General features: G+C 46.2%; 1 pseudogene; it reads right to left on the reverse strand.

Moving 5' to 3' along the window:
- Positions 1-11,642: 11,642 nt before the first annotated feature.
- Positions 11,643-13,884, reverse strand: LOC140374029 (uncharacterized; annotated as a pseudogene).
- Between the last annotated feature and the right edge of the window lie 283 nt (positions 13,885-14,167).

A 14,167-nucleotide genomic window follows, 5' to 3' on the forward strand; every position in this document is an offset into this window, starting at 1 on the left:
TTTACAAAGACAATTTTGCACGTTCATGCAGCGTTCAAACCCGGGGAGAAAGAGCAGATTCCAGAAGTTATTGTTCTGTCGCATTTATTTAAAAAAATGCTTTTGGATAACTTGATTTGGATTCACTTATGAAGCATGTCAGGTATGGAACACAGCTGCACATATAAGTGAGATGTCAACACTGGCACCATTTTCTAAGGCCATCATGTGTAAGTCTTTAACATGGAGGGGTTGTTGGTTTTACTTGGTTTCAGAAACAGAATCAGAATAGTGTTTATTGCCATTTGTCAATGAACAAAATTCACAGACATAGGAACTTGTCCTCGTGATTCGGTGCAAAACAACAACAAAACATTGAACACTGAACAACCAGGGAGATCCGATGTGGGGGGGATATGGGCCCAACGGTGGAACTCCCTTATTGTTACACAATTGTCTTAATAAAAAACACTCCTTTTTCAAATGTTGCTTTTAAATCCATCTCAAATCTGGGACTCGAGCCAAATTTGTCAGTCTTTTGGAAAGCCCCTATTAGCTTACGCTCACTCTGCCAGGTATCACTGCCATGTCCAGAGAAATGTTGGACTGATTCAGCTTTTCAAATTACCACATTTTTGCAGTTCTATCAAGCACTGTAACAGAGTACATGGAGCAAATTTAGACAGGAACATTTTGAGTGAGCATATGATTACAATTTAAGCTGGCAGTGAAACGCTATTACAAGAGCTGGAATCTGAGCTCTCCTTGTTTTCTGAGCGATTGTGATTGGTAAGACCTGACAAAAAACTGAAATTCTTGTTTTATTGAACAACTAAACCAGACAGAGAGAGAGAAAAAACTAAAAAAGCCTGTATAAAAATATGGGACTTTTTATTCAAACAGTAGGGACTGACATAAATGTTTAGCTAACAACAAGACTAAAGCAGCTTAGCTACCAGGTGTGTCAGGCCAAATTAACTCCTGCCCAGGTATAGTTTGGCCCAGACAAGAGAATACCAGAATATACCCCCTATATTTGTCAATCTCAATATTTCTTGTAAATTGATGTACACCAGCTGAGAATGAAAAAAACAAAAAAAACATTAAGGTGATCTGGAGATTGGTCCCCTGGCGCTGCACTGCTCCTGCTGACAGGTGACTCTTACGGCAGCACTGGAGGATGGGTCAAATGCAGAAGAATAATTCCCCTACCTTTGCATCATTCTCATTAGATAGTACTCTAGGTGCCCTACTATGAAACTGACAAAGGTATAAGGACTGTAAGTAAGTACATACGTGCTTCCCCCAAGTTTTGGAAATTGTAAATATTGTTAACTATACATTACTGATATCAGGTTTAAGGGCCAGACCGGATCTCACCCAAGCACATATGCCTTACGATACAATCAGTTCAATTATATTGTTATTCTAAAATAAGTACTGTCTGTCTCTTCACAGTATGAGTTGTCTGATGAGCCTCCACCTCCTTGATTTCAGTTTGCAGCAGCAGTGATTCAGTGATAAGAGTCTGTGTGGCAGTACAGCTTCAGTGTGACTCTAATTACAGATTCAAGCCCTGCGCTCATCCGCTCCCTCTGACACGAGACAGTGAATGGGTATAACTGCTCCATTTGATGATAAGATTGTATTAAAGTCGAAAGGAACAGAAAACAACAGCACCTTCTAATGGCAAGGCAAGGCAAGTTTATTTGTAGAGCACATTTCATACACAAGGCAATTCAAAGTGCTTCACACAGCAGGAAAAATGCATTCAAATCACAAAGAAATTACAGAAATACAATAAAATTAACTAAATTAAAAATTACCAATCCAACTGATTTTCTAAACTAATAAAATCACAAACAAAAGAGAAGAGTGCAAAGAAAAAATCCTTTCAGTCATATGCGCAGCTAAACAAAACAAAAACAAAAGCTTAGATTTGAACATTGTCAGAGTAGAAGTCTGTCTCACATCTTCAGGAAGACTGTTCCAGATTTTAGCTGCATAAAACTGAAACGCAGATTCCCCATGTTGTTCCTGACTCTGGGCACAAGCAGGAGGCCGGTCCCTGAGGTCCTCAGAGTCCGAGATGGTTCATATGGCACTAACATATCCAAGATGTACTTTGGTGCTAGGCCATGGAGAGACTTGTACACAAGCAGAGCTGCTTTAAAGTCTATTCTCTGAGCCACAGGGGGCAGTGCAGAGACCTGAGAACAGGACTAATGTGATGGTACTTCCTGGTTCTAGTCAGGACTAATGTGATGGTACTTCCTGGTTCTAGTCAGGACCCGAGCAGCAGCGTTCTGGATGTACTGCAGCTGTTTTACAACTCGTTTGGAGAGCCCAGTGAGCAGGCCGTTACAGTAGTCTAATCTACTGGAGACAAACGCGTGGATAAGTCTCTCTAAATCTGGTTTTGACAGTATATTTTTGATTTTGGCAATGTTTTTTAGATGGTAAAAAGCTGCTGATGTTATTGATTTGACGTGGCTATTAAAGTTCAAGTCTGAGTCCATTATTACCCCCAGATTTCTAATTTGGTTTGTAGGTTTTAGAGCGAGACTCTGGAGGTGACCGCTAACACTTTCTCTTTGTTTCTGTGGGCCAAAAACGATTATTTCAGTCTTGTCTGAGTTCAGCTGGAGAAAGTTGTTTTGCATCCACACACTGATCTGTTGGATGCAGTGACAGAGTGAATCTACTGGTCCATAGTCACCTGCCGATAGTGAAACATAGATCTGAGTGTCGTCTGCATAATTGTGATAGGACACATTTTCACTGCGTATCAACTGACCCAACGGCAGCATGTAGAGGTTGAACAGAAGGGGACCCAGGACTGACCCTTGGGGCACTCCACAGGTCAGGGTCATGTGGTCTGAGACACAGCTACCAATTTCAACAAAGTACTTCCTGTCTTCCAGATAGGACCTTAACCAGTTTAGGGCAGTGCCAGTGATGCCCACCCAGTCCTCTAGTCTCTGTAAGAGGATCCCATGATCGACAGTGTCAAAAGCAGCACTCAGATCTAACAGAATTAAGACTGAGGCTTTGCCCGTGTCAGTGTTCAGGCGGATGTCATATGTCACCTTGACAAGAGCAGTCTCAGTGCTGTGATGAGGTCTAAAACCTGACTGAAAAACATCAAATGAGTTGTTTATTAAGAGGAAATATGTGAGCTGTTGGTAAGCAACCTTTTCAAGGACTTTGCCCCAAAATGGTAGATTAGAGATGGGCCGGTAATGACTCAGTACTGCGGCATCAAGACTGCTCTTCTTTAGGAGAGGCTTTATGACCGCAGTTTTCAAAGACATTGGGAATGTTCCAGATTGAAGCGACATGTTAACTATGTGAGTGAATGGTGCTAACAAACTGTTCAGCACAGACTTTAGAAATCTGGTGGGTAACACATCAAGGCAGCATGTAGATGAACTCAGACTGGTGATGATCTCATGGACAGTTTTGTCAGTTACTGATGCAAAGTGAGTTAGCTCTAAGTGTCTTGGTGGTTTTAGGGTAATTTTTTGCATTGTGGGATTTATAGCATTTTTAATGCCCTGAACTTTGTCATTAAAGAATAATGCAAACTCATTACACTTGGATGTGGAAATGAGTTCTAACGGCAGCTGAGCTGGAGGGTTTGTTAATCTGTTTACTGTGGCAAACAGGACACGCGAGTTGTTACTGCAGCTTCCAATTATTTCAGAAAAATATCTTTCCCTAGTTCTACATAAGATTAGGTTGTACATGTTCAGCTTTTCTTTGTAAATCTCTTTTTGAACCTGGAGCTTTGACTTGCGCCATTTCCGTTCGGCCCTGCGGCACTCCCTTTTCTGTGCCCTGACCGAATCATCATTTCTCCACGGCGCCTTCTGCTTATTTTTAACCATTTTAGCCTTTATAGGGGCGATGGTGTCCAGAACATTCAAAACACTAGATGTAACAGAGTTCAACAAATCATTTACATTAGAACATGAGACATTTTCAAAGTTTATCATTTCCATAAACAGTGCACCTGTGCATCACTTATGTGTCTCCTCTGAACAACTGCAGGACCAACCGGAGGTTTGGGAGAAACAGATAGGTCAAAGAAGACACACAAATGATCAGACAGAGCAACATCGATCACATTAACATTTGAAATATTTACCCCCTTTGTAATTATGAGATCTAGAGTGTGTCCTTTGCTGTGGGTGGGGCCTCTCACATGCTGAGTAAGACTGAAGGTTTCAAGGACAGCATCAAGCTCTTTAGCGTTTCTGTCACAAATATTATCAACATGCACATTGAAATCACTTGTAATGACCAAACCATCAAAGTCTGTGCATATGACTGAAAGCATCTCAGTAAAATCATCAATAAAACTTTGGCAGTGCTGGGGAGGCTTGTATAAAACAATGAAGAGAATGGATGGAGACCGTTTTAGCTCCATTTTAAAGGATACATACTCAAATGATGAAAACACCCCAAAAGACAACCTGCGGGTAATTATTTCATCTCTAAAGACAGCACAGACTCCACCCCCTTTTTTGTTTTCTCGTGTTTCAGATTCAAACTTAAAGTTGGGTGGAGCAGATTCTATCAGAACTACATTTCCTGTGTTTTTGTCCAGCCATGTTTCAGTTAAAAACATAAAATCAAGATTATAAGAAGAAATAAAATTATTAATTAAGAGAGATTTGTTACATAAGGATCTGACATTTAGCACAGCAAGTTTCAGACTAGTTTCAGTGAGACTGGGCTTTATCTTTTCACAGGGAATATGAATCACATTTCTCAGATTGGGCCTGACTCGCATTATGTTTTCCCATCTCTGTGATGATGTGACTACAGAAATAGCACTAGGGGGGGCTCTTTTTACATAGGGCCCCGGGTTGGTTTGATTTTTAATGTGACAATAAGTCCCGGCAACGCTTAGACCCAGTGCATCCTAGCTATGGGAGATACCAGGTGAAAGGCGAGGTTGGATGGGTGGTGGGGCTTTTGTAGCCAAGGAGAGTTTGGGACCAGGTGAGAGGCGAGGGGGGATGGGTGGTGGGGCTTTTGTTGGTGTAGTCGGCTTGTGCAGGGAAGACATAGCCCTTGCTATATTGGGCGTGAGTGGAGCCATCTTAATGCCTGATTTGATCAGACTTTCAAAATGGCTGGGAAGGCCCATGGGTGAGAGTGGAGATGAGAAGGAGAATGATGAATCTTTAGTGGGAGTAGATGTTGCAGGGGGAACCCAGGGCTGGTGTGAAGGCAGGGGCGATGACAGGGATGTTGTTGGGCTTGTCACAGATGGGTCCAAGGCCTTTGAAGATTGTTCCTTTGCTGGAGGCGGTGGAGGTGAATGCGGAGCAGCTGGAGCTGAATCCTTTGCTGGTGGTGGTGGAGCAGCTGCTGATGAATCCTTTGGTGGAGGCTGAGGTTGTGGTGCTTTTGATGTAGAAACATTGGCTCGGTCTCTGGCTGATGGAGCAGGAATTCTTCTCTCATTCCTCTCTTCTCTAACTATCTGCTCAGGACCCTGTCCAGGCCCAGTCCAATGCCTCAGAGCGTGGAGCAGGTTCTCTGTCAGCACCCTCACTCCACCTCTGCATAGGTGGGGGCCATTTCTCTTAAACAGGTCCTCTCGTTTCCAGAATAGATAGAAGTTCTCAATGTAGTGTAGTCCTCTCGGGGAACACTCTTTGGACAGCCATGTGTTCAGCTGAAGAAGCCGGCTAAACTTGTTTATCCTCCTGTCGATGTTTGGAAGAGGTCCACTTATGAATGTTTTGATTTCCATTTTATCAAGCACGTCGAATAACTTCAAGAAGTCTTTTTTCAAAACTTCAGTCTGTTCCCGCCGCATGTCCACTGCACCCACGTGCACAATCAGCTGTTTAGCTCCTCCATGCTTAGCCATAATATTTGGAAGGAGTGACGTTATCTCAGAAACAGTGGCGCTTGGAAAAGAATGTGTGTTTATCTTTTCATGCGTCACGTGACTTATCGCGCCGTCCCCAACTAAAATAATCTTCGTGACCTTGGCTCCTGGCACAGATCCTCCTCGCTGTATTTTGGCCACGTCATCTTTCCTTTTTTCATTTAATTCCATCTCTGAAAGTGGTAAAAATCTGTGGGTGAGCTGTATTTTAGACGACTTCACGTTATCTTTGTATCGTTTAGGCTTTGCTCCAAGTTTGTTCCAAGAAACAGCCTGGTCTTTCTGGTTTTTAGACAGTTTTGGAAACGACACAGAGTCACTGCGGTTTAGGTTGAAAGTAGCAGTTTTTCTTGTAAAAAGTGTGCTCTTCTTACCGTCGGTTGACACAGGAATGGTATCGTGAAGAACTTTTTCAGATTCCAAAACAAATATCCGTGTTTTCAGCTCATTAATTTCTTGTTGATATTTCCGACAGCGTTCACAGTCTTTCTCCCGTCTTCTCCCGGACATGTCGCTGGCGTCAGATATGTCGTTAAAACTGGAAAAATGTTCTTAAAATCCTTGGTTTACTTGAAAAAGTCTAAAGCAAAAATGTTTGGAAGACAAAAACTGATTAAAATGCAAAATAAATAAGGAAAACAGCGATAGCAAGCGGAGCGAGCAAAAAAGCGTGTGCACTCGGAGCGAGTAAAAATACTTTGTTGATTAATGTGTCACAGACAGGTTAGTTAATTATAATTAAATTAGTAGAAAAAGCTTCAGTTGTAGTCATCTGGACTCAGTTAGAAAAAAATAGACGTTTCGACTCTCATCCAAGAGTCATTGTCAATAAAAGAATTTAGAATTTATTGACAATGACTCTTGGATGAGAGTCGAAACGTCTATTTTTTTCTAACTGAGTCCAGATGAAACAACTGAAGCTTTTTCTACTATAGAACACGCCTGGACGAATGAGGGATTACACCGATATAATTAAATTAGTATAATATTCATACCATTCATACAAAATCTTGAAAAGCAAATTTAAATGTGAAGAACCAAATATATTTCTGTAAATGAGCAAAAATATGTCAATATTAAAAGACTAATCAGAGTACTGTATACTGTCTGCATCTTATCATATTTTATTGATGGCTAACATGGAAGAAAGAATCCTAAATGTCGTTAGGATTGGATTCACTGAGTACTTGCTGTCCACCTCTGCTTCATTTCTCTTTATGAAAAAAGCTGTTCAAAAGTTGTGCACTTGCCCAAAAGTCCATGCAAGACAGTGAATACTAAGAATACAAGGCAAGGCAAGTTTATTTATAGAGTACAATTCATACACAAGGCAATTCAAAGTGCAACAACAGGAAAAAAAAAACATTAAAATCACAGACATGACTGAAATCACAAAATAGTTTAAGACATAAATGAGAAAAGAGCAAAGAAAATGTAGTAGTCAAATGTATAACTGCTTTTAGCTTAGATTTGAACATTGTCAGAGTAGAACCTGTCTCACATCTTCAGGAAGAATGTTCCAGATTTTAGCATAAAACTGAAACACAGATGTTTAGTCCTGACCCTGGCACCAGCAGGAGGCCGGTCCATGTTTAGTCCTGACTCTGGCACCAGCAGGAGGCCGCTCCATGTTTAGTCCTGACTCTGGCACCAGCAGGAGGCCGCTCCATGTTTAGTCCTGACTCTGGCACCAGCAGGAGGCCGGTCCATGTTTAGTCCTGACTCTGGCACCAGCAGGAGGCCGGTCCATGTTTAGTCCTGACTCTGGCACCAGCAGGAGGACGGTCCATGTTTAGTCCTGACTCTGGCACCAGCAGGAGGCCGGTCCATGTTTAGTCCTGACTCTAGCACCAGCAGGAGGCCGGTCCATGTTTAGTCCTGACTCTGGCACCAGCAGGAGGCCGGTCCATGTTTAGTCCTGACTCTGGCACCAGCAGGAGGACGGTCCATGTTTAGTCCTGACTCTGGCACCAGCAAGAGGCCGGTCCATGTTTAGTCCTGACTCTAGAACCAGCAGGAGGCCGGTCCATGTTTAGTCCTGACTCTGGCACCAGCAGGAGGCCGGTCCATGTTTAGTCCTGACTCTGGCACCAGTAGGAGGCCGGTCCATGTTTAGTCCTGACTCTGGCACCAGTAAGAGGCCGGTCCCTGAGGTCCTCAGAGTCCGAGATGGTTCATATGGCACTAACATGTCCGAAATGTACTTTGGTGCTAGGCCATGGAGAGACTTGTACACAAGCAGAACTGCTTTAAAGTCTCTTCTCTGAGCCACAGGGGGCAGTGCAGAGACCTGTTTCACCCCTATCTTTTGTTAATTGGTTTGCCCAGGGGAGGGGCTAGGGGGTTTAAAAGGGAGCTCTGCTCATTGTTGGGAGAGAGAGCCTCGGAGAGCATGTCTGCTGTGAGACCCTGTTATTATTGCTGCTGTAAGTTTTTGGGTCCTGTATATACTTTGATCTTGGTTTTTTTCACTGTAAATATTCTACCACTGTTTTTGGGACTGGGTGTAAATAAAAATCACCACACAAATGTTTCAACTGAGCCATCATTTTTGCCGGAAGGTCTAAATCCTGACTGAAAAACATCAAATGAGTTGTTTATTAAGAGGAAATCTGTGACTGTTGTAAACAACCTTTTCAAGAACTTTGGCCCAAAATGGCAGATTAGTGATGGACATGACTCAGGACTGCAGCATCAAGACTGCTCTTCTTTAGGAGAGGCTTTATGACCCCTCCCCCTGATCCCTGCTCTTCTTTGGGAATGTTCCAGATTGAAGCGACATGTTAACTATGTGAGTGATGGTGCGAACAAACGGTTCAGCACAGACTTTAGAAATCTGGAGGCTCACACATGGAGGCAGCATGTAGATGAAATCAGGCTGGTGGTGATCTCATGGACAGTTTTGTCAGTTACTGGTGCAAAGTGAGTCAGCTCTAGGTGGTTTTACGGTAATTTGTTGCATTGTGGGATTTGTAGCATTTTTAATGCTCTGAACTTTGTCATTAAAGAATAATGCAAACTCATTACACTTGATGTGGAAATGAGTTCTAACGGCAGCTGAGCTGGAGGGTTTGTTCATCTGTTTACTGTGGCAACAGGACACGCCAGTTCACCCTGGAGAGACTCAGACACAGAAAACAGGAAAGATGTTTTAGCGAGCTTTATTGCAAAGTTTATTTGGCGCTCAGACCCCGGTGGAAGACATAGCAATCATGGGCACTCCATAATCTAATTGAATTAGATGCCTTCCCCCAAAAGTCCGGGGTCTGAGCCGCCATGCAACCATGTTTATTGCTGAAGCTCAAGAGGAACATGGACGTAGAAACCACGGAGAAGAACAGCGAGGAATTGGCTCGGGACGTGGCTCGCCGATGGGAGCGAGAAAGGTGAGGGATGACTGTGAGTCATGGGTCACAGTCGGGAGGCGGCCGGAGAAGTGCAGTGATGCGTGGGTCGTGGACAGGAGCCGGACGGTGGGCAGCAGCGGGAAATGTGAGGGATGACTGTGAGACACGGGTCACAGTCGGGAGGCGGCCAGAGGGGTGCAGTGAGGTGTGGGTCATGTACAAGAACGGGGCATGGACGGGTTAGCGTGGCCTGGGAGGCGGGGAGACGGATAATGGGGAGACAGTAACCACCACCAGTATTTGTTGAGAGGAAAAACTTAAATTTTGGGAGTGCAAGGAGCGAAGAGCTGCCAAAATTGACGGCAGCTCGGGTCCAACGTGCGAGGCATAGGCTGAAGAGGACCATCGCCCGAGCTGCTGGAGGGCTGCTGAGGAAATGCCCTGGGTGGCTGCAGAGGTAGCGGCTCCTATTCTGAACGAGTGCCCAGAATAGAGCGAGGGGGGTAGATTGCAAAGGACCAGAATTGCCCTGAGATGTTTATGAAACCAGGGTGCGGTCATTGGCTGGCCTTCGGGAGTTAGGGAGTTAGTCACAAGGAATGCAGCGGGCCGTGATACGACCTTGAGATTGCAAATTTGACCATGGCTCGAAAAGGGCAGAACAAGAAGTATGTGCGAGCTCTGATGATATTACAGGGGCCTTTGCCTTTAGAATTTTTTAGCCTTGGATTGAAGTGGTCCGAATGGAAACTAAGATCAGAGAAAGCCAAATCTGAAGATGGGTCGAATTGGGAGGAGTGAGAGGTGAATTCCCCAATTCTTAGAAGGCTAACAGGAAAGCGCTGCGGAGGAGAAGCCTAACATAGGGTGTTAGGTGGGCAGAATGTAGCGCTGTGAGGATTGGGTGCAGGATGGGAAGGGTAATCGGGCGGCGCTTATCGGGTGAAGCGGGAGAATGTTTAGTGAAGCCTTTGAGAAGTCATTTGATGGTCGGGTTGGAAAACAGGCTTTGGGCGGAAGGATTGTGCCTTTTAGAATGTAAATTAATACCGGCCAGTAGCGACCGGATGTAGCGTAATTTGAACCGGCGATGTTCGAAGCAGGAGGTTAAAAAGGCAATTACTATGTAGAGTTGAACGGGGTGTGGGGGAACGTGATGGGCGTAGGAGAATAGGGAATAGGAGTGCCATGCATGCGTGTACGCCTTGATAGTGGACTGGGCCAAGCCCGAGGAGATGTAGTAATTGGCAGTGTCCAGGAGAGATTGAAGTTGATGACTGGCTACTCCAGAGTCAACTCTTCAACAGGGGGCACGGTCGTGGGCGAGCGGTCCGTGGTGGGGCAGAGTCGGCGGAAGGCCTGGAATTCAAAACGAAAAAGGGCGTCTGCAACTGAATTGGAATTCCCTGGGACGTGGCGGGCTATGAGAATGAAGTTACCATTTACGGCGGACCAGGTGATACGGCGCATGAAAGGCATTAGGGCAGCGGTCCCCAAACTTTTTGACTCGAGGGCCACAGTGGGTTTCAAAATTTGTCCGAGGGGCCGGGCCAAGAAAATATGGTGTGTTTGTGTGAACTAATGAATTACTATAAATTACACGCAAGATTTGACCTGTAACTTGTAACAAAGCAACAAATGCATTAAATAATGATTAATTATCTACTGTCTTCTACTGTCCACAAGAGTCTTCTTCAGTGTCAAACACGCGCTTCCTGCTTGATTGGCCCCGGTGGCGTTTGTGGTGAATCTTATTTTCTGAGCGCCATAGATTTTCTTGTGCGCGCACTAAGTGCGAGCAGTGCGCTATGTGCGAGCAGTGCGCTATGTGCGAGCAGTGCGCTATGTGCGAGCAGTGCGAGCAGAGAACTATGTGCGAGCAGCGCACTAAGTGCGAGCAGCGCACTATGTGCGAGCAGAGAACTATGTGCAAGCAGAGAACTATGTGCGAGCAGTCGAGCAGTGCACTATGTACGAGCAGTGCGCAGCTGCGCAGGCGTACAGCTTAGAGGGAACAGTGGCATCTCTTGGGGAAATGTGGACATTACAGGCGAAAGGTAAAATGAACGGCCAGCCACAGTATCGGGAGTTTGAATCCTGACTCCGACATTTGCTGCATGTCCTCCTTTCTCTCTCATCATTCCCCTTCCTTTCTTTTGCATTTCATCTACTGTCTAATAAAGCCTACATAGGCAAAAAAAATATATATATATATATATTTTTTTATTTATATTTATTATTTTTTATATAACTTGGACAAGCTTGGCGGGCCGGATTGAAAGGCCCAGCGGGCCGGATGTGGCCCGCGGGCCGTAGTTTGGGGACCACTGCATTAGGGGTTTAGAGGCGGAACGACCTTTATTAATGACTTCTACTTCTGCCGCGTTATCACAGCGCACCGCAATTCATTTTCGGCTCCAGAGGTGGCCCTGGATGTGGCACGCGGCGGCGATGGGGATGATTTCGCATAGCGCGGCAGAGAGCGGGATTGAGAGTGAGGGGGGCCATTTCTCCGCGAACCACCTCCCTTGGTAAAACCCCGCGAAGCCAGTGGAGGCGGCGGCGTCTGTGTGAAACTCAGAGTCGGTGGACTGGATGATGTCATCGTAGAAAAACAAAATGCCGTTCCAGTCGTGGAGGAGGCGGGACCAGAGAGCAAGGTCGGACCGACACCCTTTGTCTAATGAGACGGGGTCGAGAAGGGAAGGGACAGATTTGGCTAGGTCGAGCAACCTGGAAATGAAGGAGCGGCCCTGGGGAATAATTCTCATGGCAAAGTTGAGGTGGCCTAATAAGGACAGGAGTTGGCACTTGGAAATTACTACAGCGAAGACTGAGGATTGCGCGATATCGCGAATACGGGCGAGCTTATCTGCGGGTAAAGACACGACCATTACCTCCGAGTCCAGGCGTATACCCAGAAACTCTAAAGAAGTTGCTGGGTCAATTGTTTTTTCCTCTGAGAGCGGCACGCCTAAGCAAAGAAAAAGCTGTTTGAGAAGGGGCAGAGAGCCGCCGGGCAGGGCTGAGGGAGGGTCTATGAGGAGGAAATCGTCCAGAAGGTGAAGCAAGGAAGGGAGGCCAATGTTATTTAGAAGAATCCAGCACAGAGCCTCGGAAATCATGTTGAACAGGCAGGGGCTGCTCCTGCAACCGAAGGTGAGGCGCACCGCAAAATAAAACTTTTCCCCCCCCCATTTGACGCTGAAGAGATGCCATTAGGAAGGATGAATGGGGACGATTTTGAAAGTGTCCATAATGTCTGCTTTCGCGAGCCAGGCACCACGGCCTGCTTGTTTAATAAGAAAAATGGCGTAATCGACCGTGGCGTAATGGAGGGAAAAACAGAGTAGGTGGGATGAGGCTATTTATAATAATAATAATAATAATAAATATTTTATTTATATAGCGCTTTTCAGGGACCCAAAGACCATTTATGCCAGGAATGAGGCCCGAATGCGGGGAAGAGTGATCAAGAATCAAACGCTTTTTTCCGGAATACTTACGAGCCGATCATGTAGCCTTTTTTAACCTCTCTAATTAATAGCTGAGACACGGTGCTCGGCTCGTGCAAGGCCGACTGGAGGTTGCGGGAAACGTGCACGACGGTGGGCAGGGAGGGGATCCCAATGAAAAAACCCTTGGAAAGACCCGTGAGTATAAAATTAACGAAAGTTCGGTTGGGGAGAAAACGCAGTTCGGCGGCTAGCTCGGGCACAGCAATGGGCGTGGACAGGTTAGCATGAATTCATTTTTGAAACTACGAAAGCCCGCCTTTGTTGAGCGGCGGGGGCACACTGATTTGGGGTGAGCGTCTTTGCATAGACTGCAGATGTGGAGAAAGTGGCCGTTTGGTTGGGAACACACGCCCTGGTTAAAATTATTGCAGATTGGGATATTAAGGTATACCTTGATCTTCCTCCCTTGGCGGGGGGACGAATCGGGGCGGCGGAGAAGGGCAAGGACGGGCTTTGGGCGCGGGTATGACCGGCGGCACCGCAAAACAGACATTGCATGGCCTGGATAATAATGATGAGGATTTCAGTGTCCAATATGGACCAGTCAAGTTTTATATTGGACGAGCGGAGGATGGTGGCTCATTTTGAAGCAAAAGCTTTATGGTACCGGTAAAAAAGATTACGGCTGTATTTAAGGTTAAGATCTCCGATCAGGGATAGATAGGAATCGAGCTCTGCTCTACGTTCGGGAAAAACTGAGCTGATGATATCTCTAGGGAAATTCCCCTAGGGAGAGGTCTTTGGAAAGGCGGGGGTCTGCTGATTTGAAAACTGCGGTAAAATCGGTTAAGGATGCTACGTGCCTGTCCGACTCAGGGGACGGGAGAATGAGGGAGACCAAGTTTACGTAGCTGCCCTGCAAAATTTTGGAAAGACGGTAAGATATATTGGCGTGCATTAGTGTGTACGGCCTACCTAGAACGGGCCCGGGGTGGGCGGTTTCAAGAGTGAATGGGGAGGAGCCGGGCCCGTGAGCCGTGCTGGGGAGGGCGGACGTCGAGGGTACCACAGGGCCGACTGAGCCGGCCTGCTGGAGCCGAGAGTTGAGTGTGAAGACGGCGTGGTGGAGAGCCTGTACAGTGGAGAGGAGCATTTCCTGGAGCCGCGGAACCTCGGTGAGAACCGGCATCGGCGGTGCGTAGTTTGTGGTGGGAGGAGCCGCGGCGACGAAGGACACATCCCGCTCTGAAGTGGAGGAGGAACGGCGGCGATGATGGCGGCGCTTGGGAGGAGCAGGTCGCTTTACGCGTCCGTTTACCGCTGGGGCGCCCAGCTGGTGGAGGAGGAGTCCGAGGCGGGGATGAGGAGTCCTGATCGTGGAGGTGAGCACCAAGTTGGGTCAACCGGGAAGTGCCTAGGCACGATGCAGGGGGAATCCCTGCTGGTCCGGGCGTGGGCAGAGCGATGGCTCT

This window comes from Eucyclogobius newberryi, unplaced genomic scaffold (assembly GCF_026437365.1).
Source record: "Eucyclogobius newberryi isolate DKJ021-1_F unplaced genomic scaffold, fEucNew1.0.hap1 SCAF_3, whole genome shotgun sequence".
NCBI classification, from domain to species: domain Eukaryota; kingdom Metazoa; phylum Chordata; class Actinopteri; order Gobiiformes; family Gobiidae; genus Eucyclogobius; species Eucyclogobius newberryi.